General features: G+C 43.9%; 1 long non-coding RNA gene across 1 annotated transcript; it reads left to right on the top strand.

The window, feature by feature from the left end:
- Positions 1 to 298: 298 nt before the first annotated feature.
- Positions 299 to 8093, top strand: LOC137482191 (uncharacterized). The gene is made up of 3 exons (XR_011003915.1): positions 299 to 344; positions 5439 to 5519; positions 6411 to 8093. It is a non-coding gene; the product is annotated as an uncharacterized lncRNA (long non-coding RNA).
- The last annotated feature ends 2836 nt before the right edge of the window (positions 8094 to 10929 follow it).

The following is a 10929-nucleotide window of genomic DNA, read 5'->3' as shown; positions in this document are numbered from 1 at the left end:
CAGAATTCAGTGCCTAAGACTCTTCTCTGAGACTTCTGGGAGCCTGCATATCAAAGGTCCTCAGAAAGATCCTGTGAGCACTAATATATAGTCCATGTCAGTGCTGAGATTCTGCTGCTTTTAAGATGCTGATGATGTCTGAAGCTATTGCTTTCCATTTCTCTTGCTGTAGCTGGGAGATTTTTTAAATGTTCCATATGTGGAAATTTGTGTAGAACTGACACTATGCCATAATGGTACGTAGTGAGTCTGGAACATCTAAATAATGATATTAATTTGCATGATCCTCTGTAGGGTGTGCCAGGACATCAGCAATGACTGCAGTGAGAAAGCCTGTCTCTGAAGTAAGCACCTAATAACTCTTTATGCAGGAGTTTTTAACACTGAGCTTAGGCATGTGGCAAGGCTAGAGACTGTGAACATATTGCAGTTATTACAGAGCTTGAAGTCCAAGTTCCTTCTAAGACACGTCACTAGTAATGTGTTTTAATCAGAAGTATTTTAGTGAAGTAAATTGGAAGCATCTGGACCTGACTGGTATCCTGTTCTTTCAAGTGTGATTTACTCCATAATTCCTTTAATGAACTGGATATCAATACTATCTGATGAACAGGAAGAATAAACAGTAAGGACCTGTAACACTTTCCATTACAGGTTATACATTTCCAGTACAGCTTATAAGAAATCTTGCTGTTGTTGATTTTGTTGCAGCAACAAAAGAAATCTTCAATACAGGTCATAGTGCAGTTATGGGAATGGTCAGAGTGCTGTAAAAGGATCATTTTCAGGGATAGAGCTTTCTTCCTTGCTATTGTTTAAGTAACAGGAGAATTAGTTAATCCACTGATTTATTGCCAACGTTTCATCCTGCTGGAAAAATACCTAAGAATATACTCCAGGACTTGGGATGGGGGACACCTGGTGATGTTTCTCCTGACCTCACAATCTGGGTTCCAAGCGGTATGGGCACAAAACTGTGTTTTCAAGAAAGGGAAGGAGGAGGCAAGAGAGGTGTGGTGTGTGTTTGTCTGTGTGTGAAATAGCCATCATGCCACAGGACCTGATTTTCACACAGCTCTAGTAGCCCTAGCTAACGATGAACACAGTTCTTGCTTTTCTTTCAGTTTTTTGGAAAGTGACCCATTTTGTTCAGAAGTTATTCCCTTCTCTGTGACTGAAAGATAGAAAGATGGCATGACTGAAAGACCTCCCCCCAGCCTTGGGAAACCAGGCTGAAATACAATGAGACATGCACGGGTGACATAGTTTTAGTGGCAGAAGGAACACTGGACACTCCCGCAGGTAGGGTGAATGGTGCTATGAAATGAACCATTCCATCATTTTACCAGAGCTTTTTGATTTTGCCATGGGGGTGGACGCTGTGGCACACAAGATTTTTCATGTGAACACAAGTAGCTCTTTCCCCTCTCACCACAGCTCATACTTAGTGTGTTAGTATATCAGTGGGGAACATTCTGCATTGTATATCAAAGTCTAATAAATCTCAAATATAATACTTGGGAACCATGGAAGGATCTCAGCATAAAGCCCTGAGTATGTTCCAAGGTAGGGAGGAGGAGAGAAAGGGAATTTATAACTTTTTCTATTACTTTTTTCCTTCTTGATTTTGGCTGAGAAACAAAATTTAAGGAAGGGTTTGGATACTTTGCCATAATTAAAAGCCTGTGAAGAGCTTCTTTGTAGGCTTTTTAACTTACAAGCATTTGAACAAATTGCTGTATAGCTCCCTAAACTGTTGGACATTTGCTCTTGTTAGGGCAAATTATGATTACATCTACTTCTGACCCGGATATTTTTTGAAAGAGTAAGTTGCTTTCTACTAAGTTTAAACAATTGCATGTGCTAAATGCTTGTAATAAGTGCAGTGGTCTGTTAAATTAAGCCTGAATTTATTCAGGATATGTTAATTTTATGAATACTTTTGAATAAGTAATTATCATTTTGCCTGAAGCCTGTCATTTGGATGCTGCAATAATTAGGGTGCCCATTAGCCAGATTTCATCATCTAATAACACAAAGTAAATACAGAGGGAAATTGAGGAGAAAAAGTTGGTATCTTGAATAAGAAGATATTGGGATAAGAATTTAAAATACATTTCTCTATAAGCAAGACAGGAGTTAACTGTTAAGTTTCTGGAGCTGCTTCAAGAGAGCCACAGTGCTGGCGTTCCTCTGGCAGGCAGCAGCCGTCCCAGCTGGGTGGCTGGAGGCAGAGGCAGCCCGTGGGGATGGCAGGGGGCCACCACTCTTTGTCCTGGGCACAGCACAACCCTCTAATGGCAGCACCGTAACATGCAGCTGGTGAAGAGAGCAGTTCACATAGCTGGTCATAAACATGAGATTAGTCCCAAGGAAAAGATGAGAACCTACAAACATCATGGTGCTCACCAGCTGGGAATAGTGTGAATCTCCCTCTCACTCAACCGGTCCTGGAGGCACATAATCACTCTGTTATACTGCACTCTGGGCAGCAATCTTAAACTTACTCCTATGAAGTTGCATTGTTGCTTTGCAAGAATTTTATTACTGCAGTTAAGCACATATATGTAAAGGTGCTTTTTAAAATGAAGTTTTCTCTCTGTAGTTTGGACAAATGTTCCCAGTGGAGTCCACTGAGTTTCTGCACTGTCCAGAGTTTAACAGAAGATGGAAGGAGCTAGCTGGCTTTGGAAGGTTATCCATGGCAACAAAATGTAAGAAGAGCTCATGGAGCAGCAGGGATGCAATACACAGAGCCAGTGCCATTCAGCAGCCCAAAACTTGCTTTTGGTCAAGGAAGCAGCTCTTGCTCCTCCTCTGCCTCTGCCTGAACAGAGTCACGATATGCCTTTCTGGCTGAGTCGAGGAATAAGGCTCAGGAATGGAGGAAATGACAGGAAGGTGAATGGTCAGGAATTGCAGCCATGAACAGAAGGTGTTTGTCTGGAATACACTTTTATCCCTTCAAAATAGATGCAAGGGTGTCCTTACATTTAAGGATGTCTTACACAACTTCTTCACTCCACCTAGCTGAGGTTTCAGTCCTGCAAGTTGTGTTCAGTGCTGCTCACCTGACAGGAAGACAGTTCCTTGCTCAAAGCTGCTTAGAATGTGCTGTCCAAGCACACACACACTTCAGCACTAGGAGATCTTGGTGCAAGGCTGCTCAGGGAAACTACGGGTGTAGGCATAAAGGATTTCTTCCAAAGTCCGTTTGGAGAGTGCCAACTGCATTTCTAACTAAAAATAACAACAGTGCTTTACTTATATGTGACTTTCAGGGCATAATTTTTCTTATATTGGTATCTTCACCAGAGATGTTTTCTCCACAACACATGGCAAAGTCCTCTATTGTTTTGGGGAATCTTTGTAGCTTGAATGCATTATTCTGCTGTTTTGTCATCCATGTGCATGATAAACTGGGCATTCTTGACTATTGTTTTATGAAACTGTGGCTAAGAAAATGAAATAGCCTTTTATTTTATTTTATTTAGGCAGCAAAGTGATTTATGAAAAGGCACATCCACTTCCCTGATGGGAAGTCCATGTGTGCTTTAAGGCCCCGAGCAGACTGGGCTGAGACCATGCCTTTGCCATAGTTGTTACCATTGGTGTTACTGGAGTGCACAGGAGGACAGAGCCCCTCTACTGCCCCCAGCTCTACTGTGCTATATGCTGAACAAAGATGGTTTGAGGCCCTCCCAAGCTTCAGCCTTTGTAAACGCTCTGGGACAACAGTCCTGAGGACAGAAAGACACACTCCTCTTCCCCATGGGGTTCAAATGATCCACACAGAGGTTGTCATCTCTTAAATTTCAGTGGTGAGCTGGAGAGAAAGGAGGAGAATTTAAGCAGCAAAGAAAATAAATCATTCACACAGCCCTGCTTCAGTGCCTCCCCTCTCAGCTCTTTGCACAGCAAGGCCTTTCTCCAGAGACACACAGTTTTCACTTCACCAGGTTTTTGGTCTCAGTCTGTGTCTGGGAAACAGTGCCCCATCTGTTGGGGGGGTGTGTGTGGCAGGCAACTCTCACTTGCATGAAATGAAGCTGTGCTCAGCTTTATCTGCAGTTACAGCTGAGTGCATCCACTTTAGCTGGGCAGCCATTGGCTGAGGTTGGCTGAACCTCTTGGCTTCATCTGGTGAAAGGTAAATGACTGAAAGGATGAAAACAGGGGTTTTTAATTGCCAAGCCACTTGAATCAATAGGGAACTCTGCATGCTACTATGTGTGGTCTCCATGGACCCCATATGAAAGATGAAGGCAGCTGTGACCTCGCTTCATCACCCTTGCCTCAATCAATAGCTACCAGCTTTTAAGGTCCCAAAAGGTGTGATTAAATCTCTGTTGCACAAAGTTAGCTTTTCCTAGCATATAGCCCATTGTCCTGACTGAAAGGACCTAAAAGCCCCTATTCTGTGAGGGTTAATGACCAGATGTCCCTGGAAGGAAGCCCATCAGCCCTGGGCCTCAGTGCCAGAAATTACTGCAGCTGATTTCATTTCCCTTTGCATCCATGTTGCAGCTTCGGTGGCAGTGTGAAGCATGTCACTTGGGTAAAGGAGCCTGGGGGTGCAGGGATAATCCCAGTGATGTCCTGGGAGAGGACTGGAAAGAGACTGGAAAGGTGTTATCTATTATGTTGCTCTTAGTCTGTGAGAGGATGCTTCAGAGGGATGCAAACTCAAACCCTTCCACACCTGAGAGTGTGGTAGTGCGTGGTTCAAGTCCATAAATGTAGCACTTTCTCTGCAGCAGTCCCTCTTATGAAGTGAGTGTTTGTGTAAATGTGACAGTGCCAGCAAGGTCTGAATCAGACTGTCCTCTTGTAATAGCAAGGCTTCAATAAAGCCTGAACAGGACAATTGCACTGTCTGTGTATAAACAGTAAGGACAAGTTTATGGTCTGCAGCAGTAGATGCTTCAGCACCTTTAACAGGAAGGGAATGGGCAGTGTACTTTGGAGAAATAAATAAACCTAGAAAATTTGCCTCATAGGGTGTCTCATATGACACATTTAGGAGACTAATATTGATACATCATTCTCAAAGGGCACTTCAGTGTCACCATTTTCACGCAGAAATCTAACAGTACATTCTTTAACTTAAAAGGGCTCTCTGAGTAGCTGCCTTTCTTGTACTTTTCTTGCACTCTGTCCTATTGTTCATTCCAGAGCTCTGGAGGCTGCGAGGACGCTTCACTTCACGGAAAACACTGACACTGGTATTCTGCTCTCCACATGGTGTATTATTGACAGTACCACTGGATAGGTAATTTAGTTAGCACAGTATAACCAGGCTATGTGGTGATTACTGGAGCATCATTATTAGTCTTATGGCATGTTTTTAAAGTTATTAATTAAAGCTTTTATCTTCCTTTGCAGATTAGAATTTTGAAAAATATTGGATAGCATGAATAAATCTTTAGTCCCTGTAGCCAGCAGCAGCTTAGCTTTCGGAGAAAGAAAAGCCCTGGAAGTCTTGCTTCCAGGCAGTTGTGCCTTGCAGGTGAGCCTGTGTGTAAGGACAGATCATTAAGGATTTGCTGCTCCGGGATGGAGGCAGAAATAAACTTACACATGCATAGAATATGGAGCACAGATCAATCCAGCCATGATTCAGTTTGAGTGCAAGATTAGTTTCTTTTGAAATGCCATCAGAAATCATCTGCTCAAAATGTAGGTCACAGCAACAAAGGCTGTGGGAGGGATTGACTGAGGCAAAAGGAGTGAAGCTGAAATTGCCTATGTTCAACAGCTGTCTAAGTCTAAGCCAGATGTTTGCAACACTAAATACTGTATGGCAACAGAGGTTTGTAGCAATGTAGACCCTATAGCGAGAAGAAAATTGAATTGTACACTTCTATAAGTCCACACAGTGACCTCGTAACTCTCTCACTTGTGCTATTGCTAAAAGTCTCTGCTTCTCTTCATGCTAAAAGTGTGTCAAACACTCATTTTCACAGCTAGCTCATGTTATGTTTTTTCTAGTGCCTCACTTCCTTGTCCTGAACAAAATAATTGTTATTGGAGCTCAGTACATGAACCAAACATTGAAAGAGATTAAGATGACCAGCAGATGATGGGAATAAGAAAATGCAGCTAGGTTCATTCCACATAAATAAATATTTTGAGGTGCAATTCTCAGGCAAACTGATTAGTTTGCCAGCTGTAGGCAGAGCTACAGAGGAAATTAAAAAGGTGGAGTATGCTGAAAACTGCAGAGGGAAAGAAACTGCAGCAGGGTACACTGATTCATAATGCAGCAGGGAAAGAATGAGGTTTAGACATGAATCTGCTGGGTTTTAGGATTCTTGCTTCTTTGAGAGACAGTCTGTCTGTGAGACACTTTCTATACTGTCACGCCAGCAGTGGAGCGGAAACTTCTTTTTTTTAACAAGCAGAAGGAGGGGGGAAAGCCCTGCATAAAGCCCAAGCTCCCATAAGTGGAAAATATCATATGTACCTTTTTAAAATCCTTCAGGATGCAGCTGCAGATAATGAAGACAAATGATTCCCTCAAAATAAAGATAATAATGGAAGCAGGCTATGCCTAGAATTCACCTCAGCTTTAGATTCTGATGGCAACAAAGGTAATAGTATAAAGGAGCCTATTAATACAGTAAGAGGTAGAAATAGACAAAAACTGCAAGGATGAAGGGTTACTTAAAATCTCAAAGAGATGCATACAAAAGAGTCAGAGACAGGAAATCATCACTGAGATCATGAAAGCATGAACAGTCATGATGAATATCAGAAATACTTTATGACCTACCTTTATTTGCAGATAGAAGGAGTAGCATCTCTAGTGCCCTCTGCAAAATGAGATATTGCAGCAAACAGCATTAAGTGGAAAACAGTCAGAATGTTTTCAGAAATACACTTCTCTTTGTCAAGAAACATCAGTCAGGCCCCAAACTTCTCCTATCAGCAATAAAAGATTAACTATGAAAACTCAGTAGGTTTAGGGTAGTATTTCTACTGAAAAAGCAGCCAATCACAGAAAACATCCCAGTAATTTTGGCACTCAACAGTATTACAAGAGACACGGGAAAGTTTGTTCCAAGTTCCTCTTCCTGTTTAGATGATGCTATGAGCTTCAGTCAGATGATATAGAAGATGCCTGCTTTTGGTAAGAGCTTTTTGGCAGCCTGGAGAGTCTCCTAATCCCTGAAAGTGATGAAAAGATCTGAGAGAAAGAAATCTAAACTATATGCACTTCTAAAACAGAACACTGGTCACCTTATCAGTTCACACTTAACACTATCTGATAACACAGCAAGGCTGGAGTGTCTTTTTGTGTTACTTCCTCTGATTTTTAAGAAAATTTGGGACATAATTTAAATTAAACTAAATAGAAAAAAAGCATATTTGGAGCCAAAGAGGGAACTGAGAAAATTCAAGGATGAGGTGAACCATCTGGGCAAGTAGGAAGCCTGGTTCATTTCTGTCCAACTCCTCACAGCATTCCTGGATGATAACGCAGGCACTGCCTGAGCCCTCATGAGCCCTGAGCAGCAGGGTAGGCCTGTTCTATGTACAAAACATACAAAGCTGTCACTAAGGTCTGGTAAGAACAAGGCTGTAGGTGTAAGGGACACGCAGCATTGGAATAGCTGTACTTAGAGATCAGTGCTGAAAGAACAGCTGGCAGCTTAAATTAATAAGGTTTAATCTGTTATCCAAGGAGAACGTACATATATCACAGGAGTCTGTGACCTCCCAGAGGGAGACTCACTGCTAACTTCACTAGGATGGGTTAGAAATTAGGCCCTTCAAGGCCTCTCCTCTACTGATGAATCATTTAAAATACTTTTGAGAATCTATTTCACACCTGGCATTGAAACCTCAGCCTGCACTTTTTAAAATTTGCCCTGTGAGCTCTCTTAGACTTTCACACATTTGCAAAATCCCCCAGAGCCACAGTATCACCCATCTTTAGAAAACCTGCCTGTTCCAAGCAGTCTCTGACACACAGGGCAGTGCTGTGGGAGCAGAAGGGCCACGCCACTGCTCCTGATGGTCACTGGTACTCTGAGCTCCCTGCCAGTTCTCAGATGCTGAGGCCATTGCAGCAGGAGCAGTCTCTGTTCCATGTGTCATGGTCCATATTACAGTGGGCTCTGGGACTGGAAACAGCAGTACATTTCTGCTAAACAGAAAAATACTGCTACTAAGAGAACAAAGACTTTCAGTGTGATTAACGTTTTATTGCCTGGGCAGTAGGTATCAAAGGGCTTTTTGGCTCTTCTGGAGCCACTTCAGTCCAGTTGGATTAAAACCAGCACAGCTGTTCCCCAACTGACTTTAAAAATGCTTCCAGTAAATGCCACTTCCTGCTGTTGCTGTCCCTCCTTCTGGAAGCTGCATCATCCTGCTTAGCTTAGCTCAAATACTCGCTCTTCTACTCCCTCCTCCCCCTCCTCTTCCTCCTCCTTCCCTGTGTGTTTGCTTTAGACCTAACAGTCTCCATCCCTGTATCCCCTGCACTTCCAGCAACAACCTTCAGCACAACACTGATGAGTGGGATGGTGGGGATTACTAATAAGGAAATGGAATTACCCACAAGAACAAGTGGGGCTGTGAGTATGGGAGATGCCAGGTTACTCCTGCTCTGCTCTCCCCTCTCCACTGGGCTTGGGCACCAGGCCTGGATGCTCTCCCTGGCTCTTCCTGCATTGATAGACAGATGAACTCTGCTGGAGCCAGCCAACCTCCTGTGCGCCAGGGAGCTGCTCAGCAGAGGCAGGACAGCTATTTCCTTGGACATGCCATGTGGAGGTGAAACTTTCAGATAGTGAGGACTTTAAAACCAGCAATAACAGATGTTTCTGCCTCTGCTGTGGATAAAGGGGTGCAGAAATCTCTGGTAGCAATGCAGGGGTGAAGAGGGGCTGGAAGACTCTAACTGCACTTGGAAGTGAGTAACAGAGAGTGAAAATCTAAAAGAAAATAGTTCAGAGTGTCTGTGAAGAAGAAGCCAGGACAGCAGAACTGAAGCAGCTCCTCTTCTGTTAAAGAGCTGCAGATGGGTGATCCCAGTGGGATGCTGAACAATAGAGTGACAGTAGGGTTCAGAGCTGCCTAAGCTCCTTTGATAGCTCTCTAATGCACTGCCGTGCTCTAGCCTAGATTTCACTCCATCCCTAGGATGCAGATGCCATCTGCAGGAGCCACTTGATCCAGCCGCCTGCGAGCTACAATAGCTGTGAAGGGAAGATCTAATTCTAGTAGTCAGAGGTGACAGAAGACAGACTCCATCTGCCTCCCTGCCTGCACCCTAGGAAGGAAGCACAGCCCCTTTTTGTGGAGAGAGCTGCCATGGTGGGTGGCATGAAAACCACCTCTCTCAGCCAGGGTCCAGGGGTGGGGGAGATTAGTTTGCTCAGGCACCCTTCCTATTTTAGGGTGTAAGTTGAAGGTCTCTCCTTGTAGAGCTGAGGGCTTCCCACCTCCAGTAAAAGTGTGTTGGACAGTATTTAGGCAGAAAGGTTGGAGCTGTCTGCTCCCACAGCAGATTTTTCTCCCAGTATGCCTCATAGGTCTATGGAATTCTCACCCAGAGCTGACTTGAGAACCATTTTCTCAGACAGAGGATACCATGTTCCTAGCTCACACTGTTGACAGTTTGTAGGAAGGAGGGGTATGGTTCTGAGTGGTCATTAGCTTCAAGAGTTGGGGGTTATCTTGCTAAAAGCCTCAAACAGTTCACTGTATTAAGAAGTCCTGAGTACACCTCCAACACCTCTCTGTCCTTTGGGTCACAATGACTGAGCTCAAAGCACAGCTTGCTGCAAGCCACATCCCACATCTCCAGAAAACAAACATAGGAAGTGGCTTGTCCTGCTGTGGAGGTTTCTGTGGATGACTGAGGATTGTCAGGTGTGGATGAGCTGTCATCATATTAGAAGCAGTTAATAGCAATCAGCAGTTAAATGGAGTTTTAACACCATCCATACTCCCCTTATGCACTAGGGAATTGCAGTGCCTAGTGCTGAAGGGTGTTACTTAATGATTGTTCTTGCCAACTGTCACTAAATCCCCCAAATTGCTTTCTTGTGGATGTATGCAGTGTGTTCCCTTTCTGAAGGGATGGAGCTCTTGGCCCTCTGCAGCTGGGATGCACCCAACAGTGGTGCCCAGCATTCCACCCCCACTCCAAACCGTACCCCACCCTTCTTCCCTGCAGGTGTGAGAAATGCCCCCAGTAGTACTTGCCAAATGAAGCTTTCTCCTGCCGTGAGTGAGGAAAGAAAGCAATTTGGCTCTACAGAACACGTATGAGCAAATGGCAGGCGACCACTACCTTCCAGAGAAGGAAAACATTTGTTCCCAGAGGCCAGCAGTGCCTGAGCATGCAAAAAATCCTGAGGTAAGAAAGCTGAACTGTGCCTCCCATCTCCCTTTCCAGCAGCGTTGAGGAAAGAAGGCAACAGATGCCATCCATTTAAAACAAGCATGTCAGTAACAACCACAGCCTGAACCAAACCAGATGTGATCTCTAGGGCTGTTAAGCCTGATACTGCACAGACTGCTCTAAGAGCTGGGCAGTGTAGCTTGAGGTTCCCCAGTTGCTTGTTGCACTTCCTGAAATGAAGACCTCAGGCTCACAACTCAGAGTTCAATTAATATGCCATCAAGCACAAAAGAGTCCTTCTTCTTCCTGACATCTCTGGGAAAAGACTTTGCACTCACTTAGACTCTGTTGAGTAACTAGAAAAGGCAATTTTTCAAGCTCCCTAATGATACAGGAGGCTCAACAGTGCTGCAACCTGAAAATAGGTGCCTGGCTTCAAATTAGCAAAAGTTCACCATCCTCTTCCTCTGTTAGATGATGTAATTGGAAGCAAGCATGTTTATTGAATTTTGCTTTTGGTATTAATGAACTCTTCGCAGCAAGGCTGTTCTCCCAAACACAGTTTCTGCAGG

The sequence above is a fragment of the Anomalospiza imberbis genome, chromosome 13 (assembly GCF_031753505.1).
Source record: "Anomalospiza imberbis isolate Cuckoo-Finch-1a 21T00152 chromosome 13, ASM3175350v1, whole genome shotgun sequence".
In the NCBI taxonomy this organism is placed as follows: Eukaryota; Metazoa; Chordata; class Aves; order Passeriformes; family Viduidae; genus Anomalospiza; species Anomalospiza imberbis.
The sequence above is the reverse complement of the archived record's forward strand: the minus strand, read 5'-3'. Positions and strand labels throughout refer to the sequence as shown.